This window comes from Nerophis lumbriciformis, linkage group LG28 (assembly GCF_033978685.3).
Source record: "Nerophis lumbriciformis linkage group LG28, RoL_Nlum_v2.1, whole genome shotgun sequence".
NCBI lineage: Eukaryota > Metazoa > Chordata > Actinopteri > Syngnathiformes > Syngnathidae > Nerophis > Nerophis lumbriciformis.
The window spans coordinates 22,754,347-22,780,566 of NC_084575.2; the positions used below are offsets into that span (position 1 = coordinate 22,754,347).

Here is a 26,220-nt window from a genome sequence, read left to right on the forward strand (position 1 = left end):
TTAATCAAATGCACCATTCTCACTCAGCTGTTAAGTTACATTTGTGAAAAAGGTGGCAACCACACATGAAGTGGTCCCAATTATTAAGGTAATTATTAAATTTTGAGACATGTGGCATTCCACACTAGGCTGAAAAAAAAAAGGTACCGTGGTTCAATAATGACAATGCCAACGTGGGATAATGTGATAAAAGCGCTTTGTGGTTAGTCTCCAAGAAACTCGCAAGTGTCACTTTTGCACCTCGTAGCACATAACTTTGATGTGTTCAAGGACTGCCAAACAAAGTGTGAAATTCAAGTGCCAGACGAAAATTTTTATTTTTTGGAAAAACAAGGACTTGTAACATTATCAAGCTTTCTAACACACCGAAGCTTAAAGGGGAACATTATCACCAGACCTATGTAAGCGTCAATATATACCTTGATGTTGCAGAAAAAAGACCATATATTTTTTTCACCGATTTCTGAACTCTAAATGGGTGAATTTTGGCAAATTAAACGCCTTTCTAATATTCGCTCTCGGAGCGATGACGTCACAACGTGGCGTCACATCGGGAAGCAATCCGCTATTTTCTCAAACACCGAGTCAAATCAGCTCTGTTATTTTCCGTTTTTTTGACTGTTTTCCGTACCTTGGAGACATCATGCCTCGTCGGTGTGTTGTCGGAGGGTGTAACAACACGAACAGGGACGGATTCAAGTTGCACCAGTGGCCCAAAGATGCGAAAGTGGCAAGAAATTGGACATTTGTTCCGCACACTTTACCGACGAAAGCTATGCTACGACAGAGATGGCAAGAATGTGTGGATATCCTGCGACACTCAAAGCAGATGCATTTCCAACGATAAAGTCAAAGAAATCTGCCGCCAGACCCCCATTGAATCTGCCGGAGTGTGTGAGCAATTCAGGGACAAAGGACCTCGGTAGCACGGCAAGCAATGGCGGCAGTTTGTTCCCGCAGACGAGCGAGCTAAACCCCCCTGGATGTCTTGGCTCACACCGTCCCGAAGATGATCAAGAGAAGAATATCGACCCTAGCTTCCCTGGCCTGCTGACATGAGGGTATGTCTACAGAATATATTAATTGATGAAAATTGGGCTGTCTGCACTCTCAAAGTGCATGTTGTTGCCAAATGTTTTTCATATGCTGTAAATCTAGTTCATAGTTGTTAGTTTCCTTTAATGCCAAACAAACACACACCAATCGTTGGTTAGAAGGCGATCGCCAAATTCGTCCTCGCTTTCTCCCGTGTCGCTGGCTGTCGTTTCATTTGTCGGTTTCGCTTGCATACGGTTCAAACCGATATGGCTCAATAGCTTCAGTTTCTTCTTCAATTTCGTTTTCGCTACCTGCCTCCACACTACAACCATCCGTTTCAATACATTCGTAATCTGTTGAATCGCTTAAGCAGCTAATGTCGCTATAGCTTGCTGTTCTTTCCGCCATGTTTGTTTGTGTTGGCTTCACTATGTGACGTCACAGGAAAATGGACGGGTGTTTATAACGATGGCTAAAATCGGGCACTTTGAAGCTTTTTTAGGGATATTGCGTGATGGGTAAAATTTTGAAAAAAACTTCGAAAAATATAATAAGCCACTGGGAACTGATTTTTAATGGTTTTAACCATTCTGAAATTGTGATAATGTTCCCCTTTAATTTCGACGTTTCTAATATAACTTTGTCCTACACGCCATCAGACTGTACAACTCCTCTCTGGAGGGTAGGGTTGATTGATTGATTGAGACTTTTATTAGTAGATTACACAGTACAGTACATATTCCGTACAATTGACCACTAAATGGTAACACCCGAATAAGTTTTTCAACTTGTTTAAGTTGGGGTCCACGTTAATCAATTCATGGTAAAAGGGGGGTACTAGGATGACAGGGGATGCAAAACAATAACAATACTGAAATAAACTGCAACAAAAAACAGTGCAATACATTGTCATAACATGGTCACTACTGCCTAGTTTCTCTTGTTATATTCTTATTTTTACTGTTATATTTTTATCTTTATTGGCGTAAAGATCTGGTATCGGCGGAACCGATAGTATCAATCCGCACATCACTTATCGGGATGTAAAATTATCAAAATCTCATGCTACGATATTATTACGGTATTAAGGCCACGATAAGCAGTGATGGGTAAGCTACTTGGAAAATGACGTAAGCTAAACTACAAGTTACTCTCGTTTAAATGTGGCTAATCTACAGGGGAAGCTATCCCCAGAGAATTGTAGCAAGCTACACGGCAAAAGTAGCTTGCTACATCCAAGCTACATTTAACGGCATTTATATCTACGGCCCCTCATGTATAACATCAATGTTAAAGGCCTACTGAAATGCGATTTTCTTATTTAAACGGGGATAGCAGGTCCATTCTATGTGTCATACTTGATTATTTCGCGATATTGCCATATTTTTGCTGAAAGGATTTAGTAGAGAACATCGACGATAAAGTTCGCAACTTTTGGTCGCTGATAAAAAAGCCTTGCCTGTACTGGAAGTAGCAGACGAGTAGCGTGACGTCACAGGTTGTGGAGCTCCTCACATCCGCACATTGTTTACAATCATGGCCACCAGCAGCGAGAGCGATTCGGACCGAGAAAGCGACGATTTCCCCATTAATTTGAGCGAGGATGAAAGATTCGTGGATGAGGAAAGTGAGAGTGAAGGACTAGAGGGCAGTGGGAGCGATTCAGATAGGGAAGATGCTGTGAGAGGCGGGTGGGACCTGATATTCAGCTGGGAATGACTAAAACAGTAAATAAACACAAGACATATATATACTCTATTAGCCACAACACAACCAGGCTTATATTTAATATGCCACAAATTAATCCCGCATAACAAACACCTACCCCCCCGTCCATATAACCCGCCAATACAACTCAAACACCTGCACAACACACTCAATCCCACAGCCCAAAGTACCGTTCACCTCCCCAAAGTTCATACAGCACATATATTTCCCCAAAGTCCCCAAAGTTACGTACGTGACATGCACATAGCGGCACGCACGTACGGGCAAGCGATCAAATGTTTGGAAGCCGCAGCTGCATGCGTACTCACGGTACCGCGTCTGCGCATCCAACTCAAAGTCCTCCTGGTAAGAGTCTCTGTTGTCCCAGTTCTCCACAGGCCAATGGTAAAGCTTGACTGTCATCTTCCGGGAATGTAAACAATGAAACACCGGCTGTGTTATCCAGCACAACAGTCAGGGGTTGCATTCTACGGCGAGGGTGCGTTATCCGGCACAACACCTGCCGCAATACACCGCTTCCCACCTACAGCTTTCTTCTTTGCTGTCTCCATTGTTCATTGAACAAATTGCAAAAGATTCACCAACACAGATGTCCAGAATACTGTGGAATTTTGCGAGGAAAACAGACGACTTAATAGCTGGCCACTATGCTGTCCCAAGAATTGTAGCAAGCTATACTACAAGCTACACAGCAAAAGTAGCCTACTACATTTAATGGCATTTATATCTATGGGCCCTCATGTATAATATCGATGTTAATGTAACTGAGAGTGTACAAATAGGCCCAATAAGGGTCTATTATTATTAACTATCAGTTATTTAGCTGGGGACACCAAAAAACCAACCCCCCCGCGCACACCACTGTATGTATTTATTTAGTTTGCCTTTTCTTCGGCCCACCCCTATAATGTTATTCATTTTCTCTGCCTACAGTAAAAAAAAACCCAACAAGATAGTAAAAAATATTTGTGGAGGGAGAGTGTGATCACTGCGCCCGCAGGAGCAAAGGTCACCACCTCTGTCAATGGTGTTGAGGGCGGAGCACCATCGGATAGGGGCGGGGCATGTGCTGACGGCGAGACACAGCTGGCAGGTGATTAGATTTCACAGGTGGTACGTGGTAATCTTATCATCTGTTGTTAACAGTGAGCGGCCGGGAGCAGAGAAGGAGGATACGGACTGACTGGAAGGACTGCTAGGATCCTGATGAGAGTGCGGAAATATGACCATATCACACCAACTCTCAAATCCCTTCACTGGCTTCCTGTTCCACTCAGGATTGAATTCAAAGTCTCCCAACTAACCCACCAGTGCCTCCATGGAAATGCCCCCCTCTACCTCAAAGAACTACTCACCCTCAAATCCTCCACACGACACCTCCGCTCCGCACACGCTAACCTCCTCCAACCTCCGAGGACAAAGCTACGAACAAAGGGAGACCGGTCTTTCTGCTCCGCCGCTCCCAGTCTGTGGAACACTCTCCCTGACCACCTGAGGGCACCACAGACTGTGGATGCTTTTAAAAAAGGCTTAAAAACCCTTCTTTTTAAAAAAGCCTTTTTTTTTTTAGATATATGCATACTAGTTGTAGCTATGGCAAAAAAAACATTAATCGGACATCTCTAGTTTTATTGTACATAGTTAATATTGTAAATCCCACTTTATTTGCATGTACATTTTGGGTGTCCCATTCAGTAAAAAACTGTAAAATTCTATTCCGTTTTTTTTAGGTGTTCTGTCATAACTTTTTTAGAATTCTATCAGACATTGTGACTTTTGGTATTAGTGTTCCTTAAAAAAAAAGACCCCAACACACATACTGTACAGCAGATGTTTACAGCTAGATGTGTATATATAATTTACACACACACACACACACACACACACACACACACACACACACACATTGGACCCCCATACACATTTTTTCTCTCAATGTGGCCCCCGAGTCAAATTATTTGCCCATCTCTGGTCTAGAGTCTCATCAGGCAAATGTTTATTTACCTGAATCAGTGCAGATTTGGGTGTAGAGTCAAATATAAAAGAAATTATGAAAAAAATATTTAAAATGAGATGGAGTGTATTTTTACACTCTTAAGAAAAATATATTTTTGAAAGATTTAAATAATTTATCATCTAGAGGTTACTGCACGCTACATCCTCACTTCACTTGACACTCACGGTATTTAGAGAATAAAAGATCGGTGGCACATCATGTCTTTCCATCTGGACGGGTCCACAAATTAAGCATTAATCCGTGAAAGACCAAATTGGACTTATTTGTGCATCGCTAAGTACCCTACTTGATTTAAATAACGAGTGCCGTGCTGCTGTGGTCGTGACGCTAATGAAAAACAAGGATAAGTTTGTCTGCAGTTGATTTCCTGCAATATTTTTTTTGTCTGTCCTCTACAATTCATGTCTGCAGTTGTTCTCATGGTGTGCAGTTCATATTTCTCATTATTTATCTATATATGTTCCTGTTGTTCAGCAATGTTTGCTATTAATATTAAGATTCAGTATATGCATGAGCCTATGAGAGATTTATTCATCTAGTTAATACTAATAGTAGGGGTGTAACGGTACACAAAAATTTCGGTTCGGTACGTACTTCGGTTTAGAGGTCACGATTCGGTTCATTTTCGGTACAGTAAGAAAACAACAAAATATAAATTTTTTGGTTATTTATTTACCAAATTTGTAAACAATGGCTTTATCCTTTTAACATTGGGAAAACTATAATAATTCTGCCCACGTTAATCAACATTAAACTGCCTCAAGTTGTTGCTCAGGTTAAATAAAATGACAAAAATGTTCTTCTCCATATAAAAAGTGCAACATTAAACAGTTTCAAGTCAACTCATCATACTTAATTTATTACAGCATTTGGGAAGCCTGTAGTTGATTTTTATTATGTAAATGTTATATTTTTATCAACATGTGATAGCAAAACTAGGCTGCTGTATTACTAATGATTAAAGTAACTATAGCTGAAAAAATGGTACAATAGCAATAGGAGAGACTATTCATCCCTGAACACCATGGAGTTCATGTAGGCTTAATGATGCAGTTACATTATTATATCAACTATCAGAGACAGAAACTCTTCATTTAACATAATGTCCTTTTTTGCTGCTTCAACACAGCTCAATCAACACAGAAAAAGGTAAAGTGAAATAACAGACAGACAGGGCTTTGCTGTCCGTAACACACACACACACACACATACATGCACACACACCGCAAAATGAGCTAACGTTACGCTAAAAGCGAATTAGCCTTCACCTCAAGCCAGGACTGCGAGCGAGCTGAGCTGCCTTTTATATTTCTAGAAGGTCATAGTGATGTTACTAGTAGTTGACTGGGAGGTGTTTATTATAATTTGGGGAAGTCCGCTGCCTGATGCTTACCTGCTAAACGCTAAGCACTGACTACATGCGCTCTGAATACGCACTGCTGATTGGCTGTTACCGCTCTGTTTGTAACCAATCAGATGGTTGTGTGGGTGGGGGGGCGTGGTTAAGAGGGGAGGAGTATATTTACAGCTAGAATTCACCAAGTCAAGTATTTCATATATATGTATATATATATATATATATATATATATATATATATATATATATATATATATATATATATATATATATATATATATATACATACATATCCATCCATCCATCCATCCATCCATTTTCTACCGCTTATTCCCTTTGGGGTCGCGGGGGGCACTGGAGCCTATCTCAGCTACAATCGGGCGGAAGGCGGGGTACACCCTGGACAAGTCGCCACCTCATCGCAGGGCCAACACAGATAGACAGACAACATTCACACTCACATCCACACACTAGGGCCAATTTAGTGTTGCCAGTCAACTTATCCCCAGGTCCATGTCTTTGGAGGTGGGAGGAAGCCGGAGTACCCGGAGGGAACCCACGCAGTCACGGGGAGGACATGCAAACTCCACACAGAAAGATCCCATATATATATATATATATATATATATATATATATATATATATATATATATATATATATATATATATATATATATATATATATATATAAACAATTAGATTTTATCCGCGGGTCGGGTCGGGCGGTTGAAATAAAAAAAAATTAGATTTTAAATAGATTCAGGCGGGTGGCAGTTAAACCAATTCGGAAATATATATACATAGTTAAATGTTGTTACCCACATACGAAAAACGAGCAGGCACCTGCTGCATATGCCACAACAGAAGAAGAAGAAAAAAAAAAGAGATGGACACTTTTACGGAGCGGAGAAGGGACGCCTCGCCGGGGTCCGGGACCGAGGCCCCTTCCCCCGAGAGGGCCCCACCGGGAGCCGTAGCTGAGGTGATCCGCGAGAAGGGCCCGACGCACGTCCAGGGTCACCACCGCGCCCACCGCACGACACCCCGCCTCGTCCGCCTTCGCCGCGGCCGGCGTCACGCGCAGCAGGTAAACAGCTTACCTGCTCGCCACCCCCGTGGCCGGGGGCTCGTAACAGGGGTCACTCCGCGCGCTCCACTCGCGCAGCTTACCTGCCCGCCACCCCCGTTGCCGGGGGCGCGTAACAGGGGTCACTCCGCGCGCAGTGCGCTCACGAAAGGGGTGGGGCAAGCAGAACTGGCGCTGCGGGATGAACCGAACGCCTGGTTAAAGCGCCCGATGCCGACGCTCATCATACCCCAGAAAAGGTGTTGGTTGATATGGACAGCAGGACGGTGGCCATGGAAGTCGGAACCCGCTAAGGAGTGTGTAACAATCCACCTGCCGAATCAACTAGCCCTGAAAATGGATGGCGCTGGAGCGTCGGGCCCATAACCGGCCGTCGCCGGTGTCGCGGTGCGCGCTGAAGCCCCTTGCGAGGGACATCGCAACTCCACGCGCTTGGAGGTGCGCTCAGCGCGGCTCCCAGATGATTGCTGCATTGGATCAGTCTCCTTTCTTTAACAGGCAAAAGCTGTATAACCTCACTAATGCCTTGCATCGTCTATATTAGATATATAACAATGGGCAGGTGCGGTGTTGATTAAATGTTAATTCGGGTGGATGCGGATGGTTGACGACTTTTGTCATGCGGTTGCGGATGAAATAATTGCCTATCCGCGCATCTCTAATATATATATATATATATATATATATATATATATATATATATATATATATATATATATATATAAGAAATACTTGACTTTCAGTGAATTCTAGCTATAAATATATATTTATTTTATAATATATATACGTATATATATATATATATATATATATATATATATATATATATATAAATATATATATATATATATGTATATATATAAAGGAAATACTTGAATTTCAGTGTTCATTTATTTACACATATACTTGTTGAGTTATGGGTTGAATTGTCCATCCTTGTTCTATTCTCTGTCACTATTTTTCTAACCATGCTGAACACCCACTCTGATGATGCATTGCTGTGTGGCACGCACAAAAGTGCTTTCATCAAATGCACTAGATGGCAGTATTGTCCTGTTTAAGAGTGTCACAACATTGCTGTTTACGGCAGACAAACTGCTTTACAGTAGACGAAAACGTGACTGCTGTTGTTGTGTGTTGTTACCGCGCTGGGAGGACGTTAATGAAACTGCCTAACAATAAACCCACATAAGAAACCAAGAACTCGCCCTCGATCATTCTACAGTTATAACGTGATTGGGCAGGCACGCCGTTTATATTGTGGGAAAGCGGACTCAGGTCCGCATGGACCTGAGTCCGCCTGAATTTCGGGAGATTTTCGGGAGATAATTTGTCCCGGGAGGTTTTCGGGAGAGGCGCTGAATTTCGGGAGTCTCCCGGAAAATCCGGGAGGGTTGGCAAGTATGCTATAATTTGTCATCCATGCCGAATAAATATAATATGTCGAATAAATATAATTTGTCGAATAAATATAATTCGTCATTCATGTCGAATAAAGAAAGCACTTGGCTTTCCTGCGCTACAACTAGCTTTTAGTTTCTGTTATGAAAATCAAGAAAGACAATATGGTGGATTGGACCAACAATCCCAATATTTCTTACTAAGACTTAACATGATGTTAGTTTATTTGCACAACCAGGTCTTTGTAGTTATATTTAGGCATAGCAACCTCAAAAGAACACAAACTAATGCGATCACATGTCCTTTTTTACGTTTAATTCTGCTCTCAAACACTACTAACATAGGAGAGAATAAACTCGATTGCTTCACAGAAAGTTTCTCAAACAAATAAAATGTTCAACCAAACATTTTACAAAGTGATCTCCGCAGACACGAGCATGGTCCGATTGTGTTCCACAAGATGATGAAAGTGATATTTTTAAGAGCCATTTCTTTAGACGCACTTTCGTTTTTCCCATGACTTTATTACCTTTACGAATATGTCATTTTGTATTGACCGTATACATTGTGGTGTTTTGTATGAAGACAAACACAGATGGACTCACACATTGTATTGCTAACAGGACAAGACTGAGTCACCAACACGTGGGATTCTTTGTTTGGGCACTTGAATCCGCAGAATGATAAGTGGGACAAATGGACTACACTGTAAAAAAAAAAAAGGCAGTAGATCATATGGTAAAAAACAGGGATATGTTGTTTCCATTTACAGTAATGTACTGTAAAAACAACGACCATAGATTGTACAATAAAAGAAAAAGGCAGCTCAGTCCCCAGAATTGTACCATAACAGTGGTACCGTTTTTCATTTTACGGTAATTCACACGCAAAAACACCGTAAAGTTTACGGTAAAATTCTGGCGAGTGAGCTGCCAGTTATTTACTGCAAAACCACAAAAAGAATGTTTTACATTGTAGTTTATTTGGCGCCATGTTTGGCTGTAAGACAACAGAGACGGTATACGAAAAACGGTATGCAGTCGTACCTCAATTTATGAGCTTAACACTCGTATCTCAGATCAACAACTCCCACTGAAATTAACAGAAATCATTTTAATAGTATGCCTTTTAAAAAGAAACTATAACTTTTAGATGAGAAATGTTGTATAAGAACTACACAATAGAATATACAACTACAGTAGATTTATCAGGTATTGTAATATTAAAGTGCAAAATTGACCTTTAAAAAAGGACCGTTACATAATCTTCTTCCAGCTGCTTCTCCGTCAAACACACCATCAGCAGCTTCGCTATATTTTCACGGGTAAATGTCCGCCGTTTAGATATTATTTTAACATTATTGCCTAGCGTTTAACGCCGATTTTTTTCTCAGTACTGTCCTTTTTGCTTACTTTCTTCCTTACCATGGTGAGAAACCGAAGTTATGTCCATCTTGAGCTATAAGCTAATGCTAATGAGTAAAACCAAATGTTTTAGGCAAATCTGACAGGGTTTACTGAGGCATTTGTCCAAGTAATGGTGGTGAACTTAAAGCATAACAATTAGCAGAGAGACAGCTCTCAACTTAAAACTCTCTTATATTAGGTCACTTTTAAGTTGAGGTACCAATTTACTGAATAACTGCGTAATTGTTTGCATAAATGTGTCATTAATCAGCTGTCATGTTTCCTAAGAACGATGTAGGAGAGTCGTCCTCTGAGACGCAGAGATGTGGAATTGATTAACGTGGACCCCGACTTAAACAAGTTGAAAAACTTATTCGGGTGTTACCATTTAGTGGTCAATTGTACGGAATATGTACTGTACTTGCAATCTACTAATAAAAGTCTCAATCAATCAATCAATCAATTAATGCAACTTTGCGGCTGAGAGGCCTCGGGTTGGTGGAAAATTGGCATTCTATGAATATTCATCTTTACACTCGGCAAGAAAATTAAGTACCGTATTTTTCGGACTATAAGTCGCAGTTTTTTTCATAGTTTGGCCGGGCTCCAGTGCGATTTATATATGTTTTTTTCCTTCTTTATTATGCATTTTCGGCAGGTGCGACTTATACTCCGGTGCGACTTATACTCCAAAAAATACGGTACTCACATTTAGATTTAGATTAAGATGCAACATTTAGATTGAACACTTATGTTTAGATTTAGAGCCAACACAGATCTTGGACAAAAAGTCTTCAGATATCCTGCTCAATAGTAATGGAATGACTTGCAGTCTATTCAATTGACTATAAGTTGAAAAGGATTTGCAAATCATTGTATTCTGTTTTTATTTCCGAATTACACAACTTGCCAACTTCACTGGATTTGTTTTTTGTAGATATAACATTTAAAGTCTACATTTAAATGTGGCGAAAATTAGCTAAAGGTGAGAAAAGGGAGTTGAATAAGAGAAATATATCTGCTAGAAAAAAAGTGTGACTGAATCTTCACATTCGGCACCCCATACTGGGGAATTCTGGTCCGATTAATAAAATACAAAAGAATGCAACTATGGGGGGGAAACATACTTGCCAACCCTCCCGAATTTTCCAGGAGACTCCCGAAATTCAGCGCCTCACCCGAAAACCTCCCGGGACAAATATTCTCCCGAAAATCTCCTGATTTTCAGCCGTAGCTGGAAGCCATGCCCCCTCCAGCTCCATGCGGACCTGAGTGAGGACAGCCTTTTTTCATGACGGGAGGACAACAGGGTGACAAGAACTAAATCATCCAGACTAGAGATAAATTGTATTAATATGTTTATCTTACCTAAAAATAAATATATTTATTAATTTTAAAAAAACAAAAAACTAAATACATTTTTACTATATTTTGCTAAAAACATCAAAATTAATTGTATTTTTATTTTTTCCTGACTCCTTATTACATCCAGCCATAGAATTATACATTAAAATAAACATATTTGAAATAATTGATTTGAAATAATCATAATAATTCATTTAAAATTACCATATTTAATTATTAAAATAATTGCTTGTTTATCAACAACTTTAGCATTTTATTCATTACATTTTGAAACTCTCAGAAGCCGAGTTATGTTATATTCCTTAATATTTATTTATGCAAGTTTGAAGTATCAATTATCTAAACACAGTTTTGTTTGCATATTTTCAGGATGTAGATATCTATATATATATATATATATATATATATATATATATATATATATATATATGAAATATTTGACTTGGTGAATTCTAGCTGTCAATATACTCCTCCCCTCTTAACCACGCCCCGCCCCACTCCCGACCACGCCCCCACACCTCCCAAAATCGGAGGTCTCAAGGTTGGCAAGTATGGGGGGAAATAAATATGGCCTTGCATAAGCTTGTGGTAACAATTATTATATATTATAGATCAGTGTTTTTCAACCTTTTCTGAGCAAAGGCACATTTTTTTCATTGAAAAAATCAAGAGGCACACAACCAGTAGAAATCATTGAAACTCAGCAGCCGATTTGACAATTATAAAGTCGTTCTCGCAATTGTTGGATATAACTTTAAACCATAACCAACCATGCACCACTATAGCTCTTGTCTCAAAGTATGTGTACTGTCACGACCTGTCACATCACACCGTGACTTATTTAGAATGTTTTGGTGTTTTCCTGTGTGTAGTGTTTTAGTTCTTGTCTTGCGCTCCTATTTTGGTGGCTTTTCCTGTTTTGTTGGTATTTTCCTGTGGCAGTTCCATGTCTTCCTTGAACGCTATTCTACGCATCTGCTTTGTTTTCGCAATCAAGACTATTCAAGTTGTTTTTATCCTTCTTTGTGGGGACATTGTTGATTGTCATGTACGGATGTACTTTGTGGACGCCCTCTGCTCCACGCGCTGTAAGTCTTTGCTGTCGTCCAGCATTCTATTTTTGTTTACTTTGCAGCCAGTTCAGTTTTAGTTTCATTCTGCATAGCCTTCCCTAAGCTTCAATGCCTTTTCTTAGCGGCACTCGCCTTCTGCTTATTTTTGGTTTAAGCGTTAGATACCTTTTTACCTGCACGCTGCCTCCAGCATATTGTGATCACAACAAACCATATTCCCGACTTCTACAAAGCAATTAGCTACCTGCTGCCACCTACTGATATGGAAGAGTATTACACAGTTACTCTGCCGATCTCTAGACAGCACCGACACTCAACAACGGTACATTATTTACGGACTATAATTACTGTTTTGCAAAAAAATATTTTTAACTCAATTAGGTGAAATTACATAATCTCCCACGGCACATCAGACAATATCTCACGGTACACTCGTGCAGTGTTTTTCAACCACTGTGCCGCGGCACACTGGTGTGCTGTGAGATACAGTCTGGTGTGCCGTAGGAGATTATGTAATTTCACCTACTTGAGTTAAAAATATTATTCGCAAACCGGTAATTATAATCCGCAAATAATGTGCCGTTGTTGAGTGTCGGTGCTGTCTGGAGATCGGCAGAGTAACCGTGTAATACTCTTCCATATCAGTAGGTGGCAGCCGGTAGCTAATTGCTTTTTTGTGATCACAATATGCAGGCGACAGCGGGAGGCATCGTGCAGGTAAAAAGTAAATGATAAATGATAAAAAAAGGTGTCTAATGCTTAAACCAAAAATAAACAGAAGGCGAGTGCTCCTAAGAAAAGGCATTGAAGCTTAGGGATGGCTATGCAGAATGAAACTAAAACTGAACTGGCTACAAAGCAAACAAAAACAGAATGCTGGACGACAGCAAAGACTTACAGCGTGTGGAGCAGACGCATACTTGCCAACCCTCCCGATTTTCCCGGGAGACTCACGAATTTCAGTGCCCCTCCCGAAAATCTCCTGGGGCAACCATTCTCCCGATTTCCACCCGGACAACAATGTTGGGGGCGTGCCTTACAGGCACTGCCTTTAGCGTCCTCTACAACCTGTCGTCACGTCCGCTTTTCCTCCATACAAACAGCGTGCCGGCCCAGTCACATAACATATGCGGCTTTTACACACACATAAGTGAATGCAAGGCGTACTTGGTCAACAGCCATACAGGTTACACTGAGGGTGGCCATATAAACAACTTTAACACTGTTACAAATATGCGCCACACTGTGAACCCACACCAAACAAGAATGACAAACACATTTCGGGAGAACATCCGCACCGTAACACAACATAAACACAACAGAACTAATACCCAGAATCCCTTGCAGCACTAACTCTTCAAGGGACGCTACAATATACACCCCGCCCACCAATAATGCACTTTGTGACTTCAATAATAAATACGGCAGTGCCATGTTGGCATTTTTTCCATAACTTGATGATTTATTTTGGAAAACCTTGTTACATTGTTTAATGCATCCAGCGGGGCATCACAACTAGGGATGTCCGATAATGGCTTTTTGCCGATATCCGATATTCCGATATTGTCCAACTCTTTAATTACCGACACCGATATCAACCAATACCGATATCAACCGATATATGCAGTCCTGGAATTAACACATTATTATGCCTAATTTGGACAACCAGGTATGGTGAAGATAAGGTACTTTTAAAAAAAATTAATAAAATAAAATAAGATAAATAAATTAAAATCATTTTCTTGAATAAAAAAGAAAAATAAACAATATAAAAACAGTTACATTGAAACTAGTAATTAATGAAAATGAGTAAAATTAACTGTTAAAGGTTAGTACTATTAGTGGACCAGCAGCACGCACAATCATGTGTGCTTCCGGACTGTATCCCTTGCAGACTGTATTGATATATATTGATATTAGAGATGTCCGATAATATCGGAATATCGGCCGATAAATGCGTTAAAATGTAATATCGGAAATGATCGGTATCGGTTTTTTATTATCAGTATCGTTTTTTTTTAAATCAACACAAAAAAACACAAGATACACTTACAATTAGTGCACCAACCCAAAAAACCTCCCTCCCCCATTTACACTCATTCACACAAAAGGGTTGTTTCTTTCTGGTATTAATATTCTGGTTCCTACATTATATATCAATATATATCAATACAGTCTGCAAGGGATACAGTCCGTAAGCACACATGATTGTGCGTGCTGCTGGTCCACTAATAGTACTAACCTTTAACAGTTAATTTTACTAATTTTCATTAATTACTAGTTTCAATATAATTGTTTTTATATTGTTTTACTATCTTTTTTATTCAAGAATTTTTTTTTAATTTATTTATCTTATTATTATTATTTTTTTTAAAGTACCTTATCTTCACCATACCTGGTCATCCAAATTAGGCATAATAATGTGTTAATTCCACGACTGTATATATCGGTTGATATCGGTATCGGTAATTAAAAAGTTGTACAATATCGGAATATCGGATATCGGCAAAAAGCCATTATCGGACATCCCTAATTGATATATAATGTAAGAACCAGAAATATTAATAACAGAAAGAAAGAACCCTTTTGTGTGAATGAGTGTGAATGAGTGTAAATGGGGGAGGAAGGTTTTTTGGGTTGGTGCACTAATTGAAAGTGTATCTTGTAAATTAAAAAAAAAAAAATAAAAATAAAAATAAAAAATAAAAAAAAAGCGATACCGATAATTAAAAAAAACGATACCGATAATTTCCGATATTATATTTTACGCATTTATCGGCCGATAATATGGGCAGGCCGATATTATCGGACATCTCTAATCACAACAAAATTAGGCATAATAATGTGTTAATTCCACGACTGTATATATTGGTATCGGTTGATAATTAAGTGTTGGACAATATCGGATATCGGCAAAAAAGCCATTATTGGACATCTCTAGTCGGTGACAGTACACCTACTTTGAGACAAGAGCTATAGTGATGCATGGTTAGTTATGGTTTGAATTCATATCCAACACTTGCGAGAACAACTTTTTACTGTCAATATCGGTTCCCGAGTTTAATTTTTAATGTTTTCTGCTGGTGGTGTGCCTTGGGATTTTTTCAATGAAAAACATGGGCCTTGGCTCAAAAAAGGTTGAAAAACACTGCGCTGGTGTGCCGCAGCACAGCGGTTGAAAAACACTGCATATAGATCAGTGGTCCCCAACCTTTTTGTAACTGCGGACCGGTCAATGCTTGAAAATTTGTCCCACGGAGCGAGGGGCGGGGGGGTGGGGGGGGGGGGGGTTGTCATAAAAAAATACAATCATGTGTGCTTACGGGCTGTATCCCTGCAGACTGTATTGATATATCCATCCATCCATCCATCTTCCTCCGCTTATCCGAGGTCGGGTCGCGGGGGCAGCAGCCTAAGCAGGGAAGCCCAGACTTCCCTCTCCCCAGCCACTTCGTCCAGCTCCTCCCGGGGCATCCCGAGGCGTTCCCAGGCCAGCCGGGAGACATAGTCTTCCCAACGTGTCCTGGGTCTTCCCCGTGGCCTCCTACCGGTCGGACATGCCCTAAACACCTCCTTAGGGAGGCGCTCGGGTGGCATCCTGACCAGATGCCCGAACCACCTCATCTGGCTCCTCTCGATGTGGAGGAGCAGCGGCTTTACTTTGAGCTCCCCCCGGATGACAGAGCTTCTCACCCTATCTCTAAGGGAGAGCCCCGCCACCCGGCGGAGGAAACTCATTTCGGCCGCTTGTACCCGTGATCTTGTCGGTCATAACCCAAAGCTCATGACCATAGGTGAGGATGGGAACGTAGATCGACCGGTAAATTGAGAGCTTTGCCTTCCGGCTCAGCTCCTTCTTCACCACAACGGATCGATACAGCGTCCGCATTACTGAAGACGCCGCACCGATCCGCCTGTCGATCTCACGATCCACTCTTCCCTCACTCGTGAACAAGACTCCGAGGTACTTGAACTCCTCCACTTGGGGCAAGATCTCCTCCCCAACCCGGAGATGGCACTCCACCCTTTTCCGGGCGAGAACCATGGACTCGGACTTGGAGGTGCTGATTCTCATCCCAGTCGCTTCACACTCGGCTGCGAACCGATCCAGTGAGAGCTGAAGATCCTGGCCAGATGAAGCCATCAGGACCAAATCATCTGCAAAAAGCAGAGACCTAATCCTGCAGCCACCAAACCGGATCCCCTCAACGCCTTGACTGCGCCTAGAAACTCTGTCCATAAAAGTTATGAACAGAATCGGTGACAAAGGGCAGCCTTGGCGGAGTCCAACCCTCACCGGAAACGTGTCCGACTTACTGCCGGCAATGCGGACCAAGCTCTGACACTGATCATACAGGGAGCGGACCGCCACAATCAGACAGTCCGAAACCCCATACTCTCTGAGCACTCCCCACAGGACTTCCCGAGGGACACGATCGAATGCCTTCTCCAAGTCCACAAAGCACATGTAGACTGGTTGGGCAAACTCCCATGCACCCTCAAGGACCCTGCCGAGAGTATAGAGCTGGTCCACAGTTCCACGACCAGGACGAAAACCACACTGTTCCTCCTGAATCCGAGGTTCGACTATCCGGCGTAGCCTCCTCTCCAGTACACCTGAATAGACCTTACCGGGAAGGCTGAGGAGTGTGATCCCACGATAGTAAGAACACACCCTCCGGTTCCCCTTTTTAAAGAGAGGAACCACCACCCCGGTCTGCCAATCCAGAGGTACTGCCCCCGATGTCCACGCGATGCTGCAGAGTCTTGTCAACCAAGACAGCCCTACAGCATCCAGAGCCTTAAGGAACTCCGGGCGGATCTCATCCACCCCCGGGGCCTTGCCATGTATTGATATATATTGATATATAATGTAGGAACCAGAATATTAATAACAGAAAGAAACAACCCTTTTGTGGGGGGAGTTTTTTTTTTGGGTTGGTGCATTAATTGTAAGTGTATCTTGTGTTTTTTATTTTGATTTAATTAAAAAAAAAAAAAAAAAAAAAAATTTTTTATTTTTTTATTTTTTTTTTATTACATTTTTTTTAATTAAAAAAATGTTTTTTATTTTTTTATTTTTATTTTTTATTTCTTGTGCGGCCCGGTACCAATCGATCCACGGACCGGTACCGGTGGTTGGGGACCACTGATATAGATTACTGAACTTCTAACACACACATGAGTGAAAAATGTGCTGTAATTGTGTATGAAGTGAAAATACTCTGAGTGTGCGCGCGATGAAGACGCCCCCCCCCCCCACCACCCCTCGCCTCCTCTCCTCCACGGAGCTCGACGCTCACAGTCACGGCAGAAGGTGCACACACTCCACTTACTCCACGCCGCAACAATTCTCTTTACCGCAACTTTCATCGCCACCAACTTTACCGATACCGCTCCTCGACAAAGGTGTAGTGCGAGAACGAGAACTGACCCGAACTCGGAATCGTTCGAAGACGGAATTTGGTGTCCACGTGAGTTTTTTTAAATGTATTTATTTTTTGTCAATTTATGTCTGTCGTGTGTTGCTAATTATACCAGTCAAAGTGACTTTTAATGTGATTTTTCTCATCTTTTTTTGAAGTTTGTCAAACAACATCTATGTGTTTGAATTATGAATGAACAGAACGACGCGCTTGGATCAAAGTGGTCGTCTTTTGTGTAAATATTACTAGCGTAAAGGGAAAAGCGGTAGGAAATGGATGGATGTTTATTTATGCTGACAGCTGTGTCATTAAGAGGGGTTTCGTAACTTTTGTCATGTTTTAACCATCACACACAAAAACACACTTGTCTCGTAGAGTGGGCGAGTGATACTGTACATTTTAGCATCCATTCGATACTGCCAATATTAAATATTAATGCAGATACTTTTAAAATGTTTTTTTTTTCAAGACGGCTGAATAAATTGGTGATTTTTTTTTTTGTAGATTTTTTTCACAGTACAGAGACCTCAAGCGTAAACAAAAAAAGTATATTATCAACCAAAGCAAATAAATTGTCACAATATTACCACAATTATTCCCTTATTGAATATTGCAAAATAAGTAAACAAAATAAATGTAAACAAAAAAAGTATATTATCAACCAAAGCAAATAAATTGTCACAATATTACCACAATTATTCCCTTATTGAATATTGCAAATTAAGTAAACAAAATAAATGTAAACAAAAAAGTATATTATCAACCAAAGCAAATAAATTGTCACAATATTACCACAATTATTCCCTTATTGAATATTGCAAAATAAGTAAACAAAAGAAAAAAAAATACTATTGGCTGACATTCAAATTATTATTTCTTATTGTTTCTTGACTGAGTGAGCAATGTAACAAAATTGACTAAATGACACAAATTTAACAATTAACAGAGAACATTGATATCGATGAGAATAATAGTTTGAGACACACAGCGATACTACCGTTGCTATCGATACTATCAATATTTAGATTGATCCGCATTCCACCGACCACTAGTTTTCAATGCTGTGTCTTATCGTACATCTTAAAAGAAGCAATATTTTTATAATTAATATGCTTTATAGACTTGCTACGTTAGTCAACTGTGGAGTCTGTAAGAAGAATCTGAATGTAATATCTATTAGATCAGTGTTTTTCAACCACTAGTGTGCCGTGAGACACAGTCCGGTGTGCCGTGGGAGATTATCTAATTTCACCTATTTGGGTTAAAAATGTTTTTTGCAAACCGGCAATTATAGTGTTGTTGCAAATTATGTGTTGTTGTTGTTGAGTGTCGGTGCAGTCTAGATCGCGGCAGAGTAACCGTGTAATACTCTTCCATATCAGTAGGTGGCAGCGGGTAGATAATTGCTTTGTAGATGTCGGAAACAGCGGGAGGCAGCATGCAGGTAAAAAGGTATCTAATGTTTAAACCAAAAATAAACAAAAGGTGAGTGCCCCTAAGAAAAGGCATTGAAGCTTAGGGAAGGCTATGCAGAACGAAACTAAAACTGAACTGGCTACAAAGTAAACAAAAACAGAATGCTGGACGACAGCAAAGACTTACTGTGGAGCAAAGACGGCGTCCACAATGTACCGAACATGACACGACAATCAACAATGTCCCCACAAAGAAGGATAAAAACAACTGAAATATTCTTGATTGCTAAAGCAAAGTAGATGCGGGAAATATCGCTCAAAAGGAAGACATGAAACAGCCAAAAAAAGAGAAAAAGCCACCAGAATAGGAGCGCAAGACAAGAACTAAAACACTACACACAGGAAAACAGTAAAAAACTCAAAATAAGTTACAAGAGCTATACTAATGCATGCTTGGTTATGGTTTAAAGTCATATCCAACAATTGCGACAACAACTTTTTACTGTCAACCGAGTTTCGTTTTTTAATGATTTCTGCTGGTGGTGTTCCTCGGGATTTTTTCAACGCAAAAAATGTGCCTTGGCTCAAAAAAGGTTGAAAAACACTGTATTTGATGTTCATCTTACTTGTTTGGGACTATTGATATGATTGTATTTATTTCATTTATTCATTTACTGTCTATACCGTCATTATTAGCCTAACTCATCTGATTTTGGGCAAAAAAAAAAAAAAAATCATTCACACTGATGCACATTTAAGATTCTGTAATGAAACTAACATCAGTGCTTTGGGGATGTGGGTATGTGGGAGGAAGCCAGGATTAAAAAAAACAAGCAAGCATCAGGAGAACATGTGCACTTTTGATTTAAAAAAAACTGTGCTTTGTGTTCTGAATACATGTGGGTTCATGAAGATTACGACGTGCTCCTCTGACGGTGCGCTAGATTACACTTTTTACTCTGGCTGCCTGTGCCACACTGACACTAATCTGTCTGAACTCGTTCATGTTCCCTGCCACAGAAGAATATTAGCTGGGGGCCGTTGCACATTCTTAAAGTCAGTTCTGCTTACTGTTATGCCCACCACCTGCATCACTTTAAACCCCCCTTTGTTTGGCATATGGGTACCAACTAGGGCTGGGCGATATATCGATATACTCGATATATCGCGGGTTTGTCTCTGTGCGATAAAGAAAATGACTATATCGTGATATTCGAGTATACGTTCTCACGCAGTTGCTTTTAGCTGCTGGCATTACACTACAGGCTCTTCTCACTCTTTCTGGTCTCTCCTTCTCACAGAGACTTAAACAAGCGCACCTTCTTACATACGTCACATACGCATACGCCCTCTCGGAGCAGAGAGGTAGTAGCATGGGTAACGTTAGCTGTGGTGCGAGTGGTAATACGAGAGAAAGAAGGTGCGAATCTGGTAACAAATGAAGCAATAATTAATTCCCAAGAAAAACAGCACGGGGTCCATCGTCTGGCGGTGGTTTGGCTTCAAGTGGGAATATGTCGAACAGACAACCGTAATTTGTCAAGTGTGGGGCGAAAGCGTTTCTACAAAAAGTAGCATTACTGCTAATATGTAGCATCATTTCAAAAGTCACCTGCTAGAGAATGAAGAGTGCTTACTCCGCATGTCAACATCTCCGTTCGGTGCCACAATAACAAAATGCAGAGGCAACCATTTCCACATAATCGTAAGTGTATCTTGTGTTTTTTATGTTGATTTAATTAAAAAAAAAAAAAAAAAAAAAAAAAAAAAAATTTATTTATTTATTTCTTGTGCGGCCCGGTACCAATCGATCCACGGACCGGTACCGGGCCGCGGCCCGGTGGTTGGGGACAACTGGTCTACATAACATGTAATGGTGGTTCTTTGGTCAAAATGTTGCATAGATTATGTTTTACAGATCATCTTCAAGCCGTCAACAGTCGCTTCAGGATGCGCCGTTTTGTGGGTGGTCTTATTTATGTGGCTCACCTTCGACAGCGTCTTCTCCCCGTCATATTTGTTGTAGCGGTGTAGCGTGCAAGGACGGGAGGGGAAGAAGTGTCAAAAGATGGAGCTAACTGTTTTAATGACATTCAGACTTTACTTCAATCAATAACGGAGCAGCATCTCCTCATCCGTGGCTCACTAGTGCAACAACAACGCCGGAAATGTGTACCGTGAAAACCGTCCGACCGGAACTCTCTAATAACTAAAGCTCCTTGGGTGAATAATGTAAACTCACTACACCGGTATGTTTTAGCGCATTCATGGCGAGTTTACTGACAGATATAAGTAAGAACTTTACACTACTTTATATTAGAAATGGCAACAGCGAAGGATGAATGTCCCATAACAAGAAGGTAGAGAAAAAGAAGAATCTTATCGACTACGGGGTCGGCACGGACTACAAAGGGGGACGCGCGCAATTTTTCAGGACTTATGCAGAACCCAAGTACAGATCAGCAGGTACCAGAAGGTTAGAAAAGTTGCTTTTGCATAATATTGCGAAACAAAACGCCAGATAATATGTCTTACCTTATACACACACCATAATAATACTCATATGTTGAAGCACAGTACAATCCATCAAGCGGTGCGGCTTCATAGCTTACCAAAGTCGTACTAAAACATTTTGATAGATTTTTGAGCGCCGTGTGTAATGCATACTTGCCAACCCTCCCGGATTTTCCGGGAGACTCCCGAAATTCAGCGCCTCTCCCGAAAACCTCCCGGGACAAATTTTCTCCCGAAAATCTCCCGAAATTCAGGCGTAGCTGGAGGCCACGCCCCCTCCAGCTCCATGCGGACCTGAGTCCGCTTTCCCACAATATAAAGAACGTTTACAGTAAAGCAGTCCGTCTGCCGTAAACAGCAATGTTGTGACACTCTTAAACAGGACAATACTGCCATCTAGTGCATTGGATGAAAGCACTTTTGTGCGTGCCACACAGCAATGCATAATCAGAGAGGGTGTTCAGCATGGTTAGAAAAATAGTGACAGAGAATAGAACAAGGATGGACAATTCAACCCTTAACTCAACAATGAGTAGATGAGTGTTATGTGTGTGTATATGTGTAAATAAATGAACACTGAAATTCAAGTATTTCATTTATATATATATATATATATATATATATATATATATATATATATATATATATATATATATATATATATATATATATATATATATATATATATATATATATATATCCATCCATCCATCCATTCTTCTATTTACTACCGCTTATTCCCTTCGGGGTCGCGGGGATATATATATATATAAATATATATATATGAAATACTTGACTTGGTGAATTCTATCTGTAAATATACTCCTCCCCTCTTAACCACGCCCCCGCCCCAACCACGCCCCCCGCACCCACCCCCCACCCCCCACCTCCCGAAATTGGAGGTCTCAAGGTTGGCAAGTATGGTGTAATGTTCCATATTTTCAATGGAACATATAAGATGTTGGTGTTGTTTACTTGAGTCATATTGCAGTTGACACGTATCTCTTGTGTGTGACTGCCATCCTATTGCAGTCTATACGTATCTCTTATGGTTGACTGGTCACACTTATCATTTCACCATTTACCAAATAAAACCGCTTTGAGGTCGGTACATTAGGCGCACCGGGTTATAAGGCGCACTGATTTTAAGTGCGCCTTACAGTCCGGAAAATACGGGTACTCAAGGAGCATTTTGTTTAGGTCATTCATCTCAAGTCATTAGGATGGTAAAGATGAGTGCCACCACATGTAATGATTTGTTCACTTTTACAAGAACTCGATGCTTGCACTACACCCAGGGTGGGTCATGACAGTAGCAGCTGCTGATGGAAAGAGCAGATTGCCAAATCCTCTTGCAATTTGTGTAGAATTGGATCCCCAGGGGGGGGGATGCTGCAAGTGCTCTTGATTCTGTGTGCTGTGGTAGAGTCATGTGGAAAAATGATGCTTCAGTAAAAGTAGAACCATCCGCTTCGTTTATACGACTCTCTGAATAAAACACTCCTCCATTCCTCACAGTGTGCATGTATTGGCCTACACAGGTGGTCCTTGTCCTCTCACCCCAGTCTCAAAGACGTTAAAGTGGTTTTCTCTCCATGCTGAGTGTGATTTGTTTTTGGACCGATTAAAATTACAATGGGACCGCAGAGTCCTGAGCAAGACGCATGCTGCAAAATTACTGTCACCCCGCGAGTACTGTGCTTAATGCTTATATCAAAACACACTGCGGTAAGTTAGTGTTGCAGCAAAGATGCCGTGTGGAGGCCCAGAGAGGTAATTTGAACCACACGTCTATGTTGTAATTCAAAATAATGTGCCCTTGCATTTCAAAATCTGGTTGTGGACGCAAAAATTCTATTGCTTGACCTATTCTTATGTATTAACTCTGCGGAGACCATCGAACATTCTGAATAGAATAAGCCGCACACAGTTTGTCACCAGTGCACTGGAGAAAGCGCTGCTGCTGATCCTTGCATGTGTGACAATTCATGATATTGTTGCCATGTTGTTTTTTAGTTCACAAATTAATAAAACATTTTATTTTGAAAAATAGGACAAACACATCTCATTCGCCCTGAGTCGGTAATAATTGAATGTGTGATAATAAAAAATACACTTTACCTCAGGGGTGTACAAAATGCAGCCCGTGAGCCTACTTTTGAACACATTCTAAACAAACAACATAGTAGTATATATATATATATATATATATATATATATATATATGTATGTATATATATATATATATATATATATATATACTAGAGATGTCCGATAATATCGGACTGCCGATATTATCGGCCGATAAATGCTTTAAAATGTAATATCGGAAATTATCGGTATCGGTTTCAAAAAGTAAAATTTATGACTTTAAAACGCCGCTGTACGGAGTGGTACACGGACGTAGGGAGAAGTACAGAGCGCCAATAAACCTTAAAGGCACTGCCTTTGCGTGCCGGCCCAATCACATAATATCTCCGGCTTTTCACACACACAAATGAATACTTGGTCAACAGCCATACAGGTCACACTGAGGGTGGCCGTATAAACAACTTTAACACTGTTACAAATATGCGCCACACTGTGAACCCACACCAAACAAGAATGACAAACACATTTCGGGAGAACATCCGCACCGTAACACAACATAAACACAACAGAACAAATACCCAGAACCCCTTGCAGCACTAACTCTTCCGGGACGCTACAATATACACCCCCTGCTACCACCAAACCCCGCCCCCCCCAACTCCGCCCACCTTTAAGTCAAGGTCCACGTTAATCAATTCATGGTAAAGTTACATTGTTTAATGCATCCAGTGGGGCATCACAACAAAATTAGGCATAATAATGTGTTAATTCCACAACTGTTTACATCGGTATCGGTTGATATTGGAATCTGTAATTAAGAGTTGGACAATATCGGAATATCGGTAAAAAAGCCATTACCGGACATCTCTACTGTGGAGTTATTAAGTCTGTTTACCTAATTGGAAAGCTAGCTGCCGTGGTGACTGTTTTGTTTGATCAGTCATTTTACTGCCGTGTTACAGGCAGAGTTTGGAAACAATTAAGGTATGTAAATAAACATTTACAAAATCTTTCGTATTGGTATGTATATCTGCGGCTTATTGTCTGGTGCAGCTATTATATGTTAAAATAGTTTATTATTCTATAATTTGGTGGGTGTGTCTTAAATACCAGTGTGCTTTTTAGCCCGCGAAGTACGGTAAATTCGGATTTATACAACTTTGGACATTTTGGAACCCACTCTAATGCCCCACTACTACACAAACGTACACCTTCAGTGCTACACCACTAAGATTGAAGAATAGACTGTAGTCATTTACTTTGATGACACATGCATTGCCAAGTTATCACAGGTAAATGCTGCTAATCACGTAAGACAGTGAGGTTGATTAATGAAGTAGAACTCATTGGGCTGAAGCATCATTCATTGTAAATGTCCAACAATCCAATAGAGGGGATCTTGTTTGCCCTCAAGTCTCATCTATAGTGGAAGGGTTATTCACAGCATCATGAAGCTTCAAAGGGCCATCTTGCCTATCATCCACAAATAGAATGTTTGAAGTAGAATCCTAAATGGAATGGATTAATATTTCACCTCGACATTGATTCATGCGGAGACTTGTAGGCATGTTCATCTGCGAGCGCACTGCCTATGCAAATGCATGCGAGGGTTACAATGGTCCTGATCTTCTCCCATTGTGCAGTAGAGGTGATTACATGCATGACCCCGGCTGCCTCCTCTGAGTATTCTTCAATCTGAAAAGTGATAATAATAATAGGGTTTGAAGTGAATCTTAATCTATATCCTTTGAGGAATCATATGTCATTAGATTGCATTGTCTATAATAACTTAGTCCATTTTTATGTATGTATCAGAAAAAAATATATAGAGATACTGTAGTTATGTGAAGTATAAATACATAATGTAATACGATTTCTTTATGGATTACGATTTCAATATTGCTGGTAGTCTTTGCTCCACTACATGTCATAATGGTACCGGCGCTGCATGTTCTACAGTTGAAGGGCAGGGGAAATCTATTTTCATTAAAGTTGCATGACAAGTACTGTCGTATGATGACAATCGATGAAAGTTTATCATGCTCCAGTGTGCCTGAGTTTGGCCAGTGGATCAGAACATAATGTATAACCGGTGTCATCTCTGATATATAGACATGAGACTGTGTGATTACACCGTATGTGGAAGCAGATTGGAGCTGTTAAGCTTTTATGTTGTGTACCGTATTTTCCGGACCATAGGGCGCACCGGATTATGAGGCGCACTGCCGATGAGCGGGTCTAGTCAGGTCTATTTTCAGGGTGCATTAAAGGGGTCATATACTATTTTTTTCTACATTAAAAA

General features: G+C 40.5%; 1 protein-coding gene across 1 annotated transcript in view; it reads left to right on the plus strand.

Moving 5' to 3' along the window:
- The first annotated feature begins 17,784 nt into the window (after positions 1-17,784).
- The window catches only part of LOC133571002 (caM kinase-like vesicle-associated protein), an 81,638-nt gene continuing 73,202 nt past the window's right edge, over positions 17,785-26,220 (plus strand). Inside the window, exon 1 of the mRNA XM_061923940.2 lies at positions 17,785-17,946. The gene's annotated coding sequence lies outside the window, so the exon portion shown is untranslated. The remainder of the gene's footprint in view (positions 17,947-26,220) is intronic.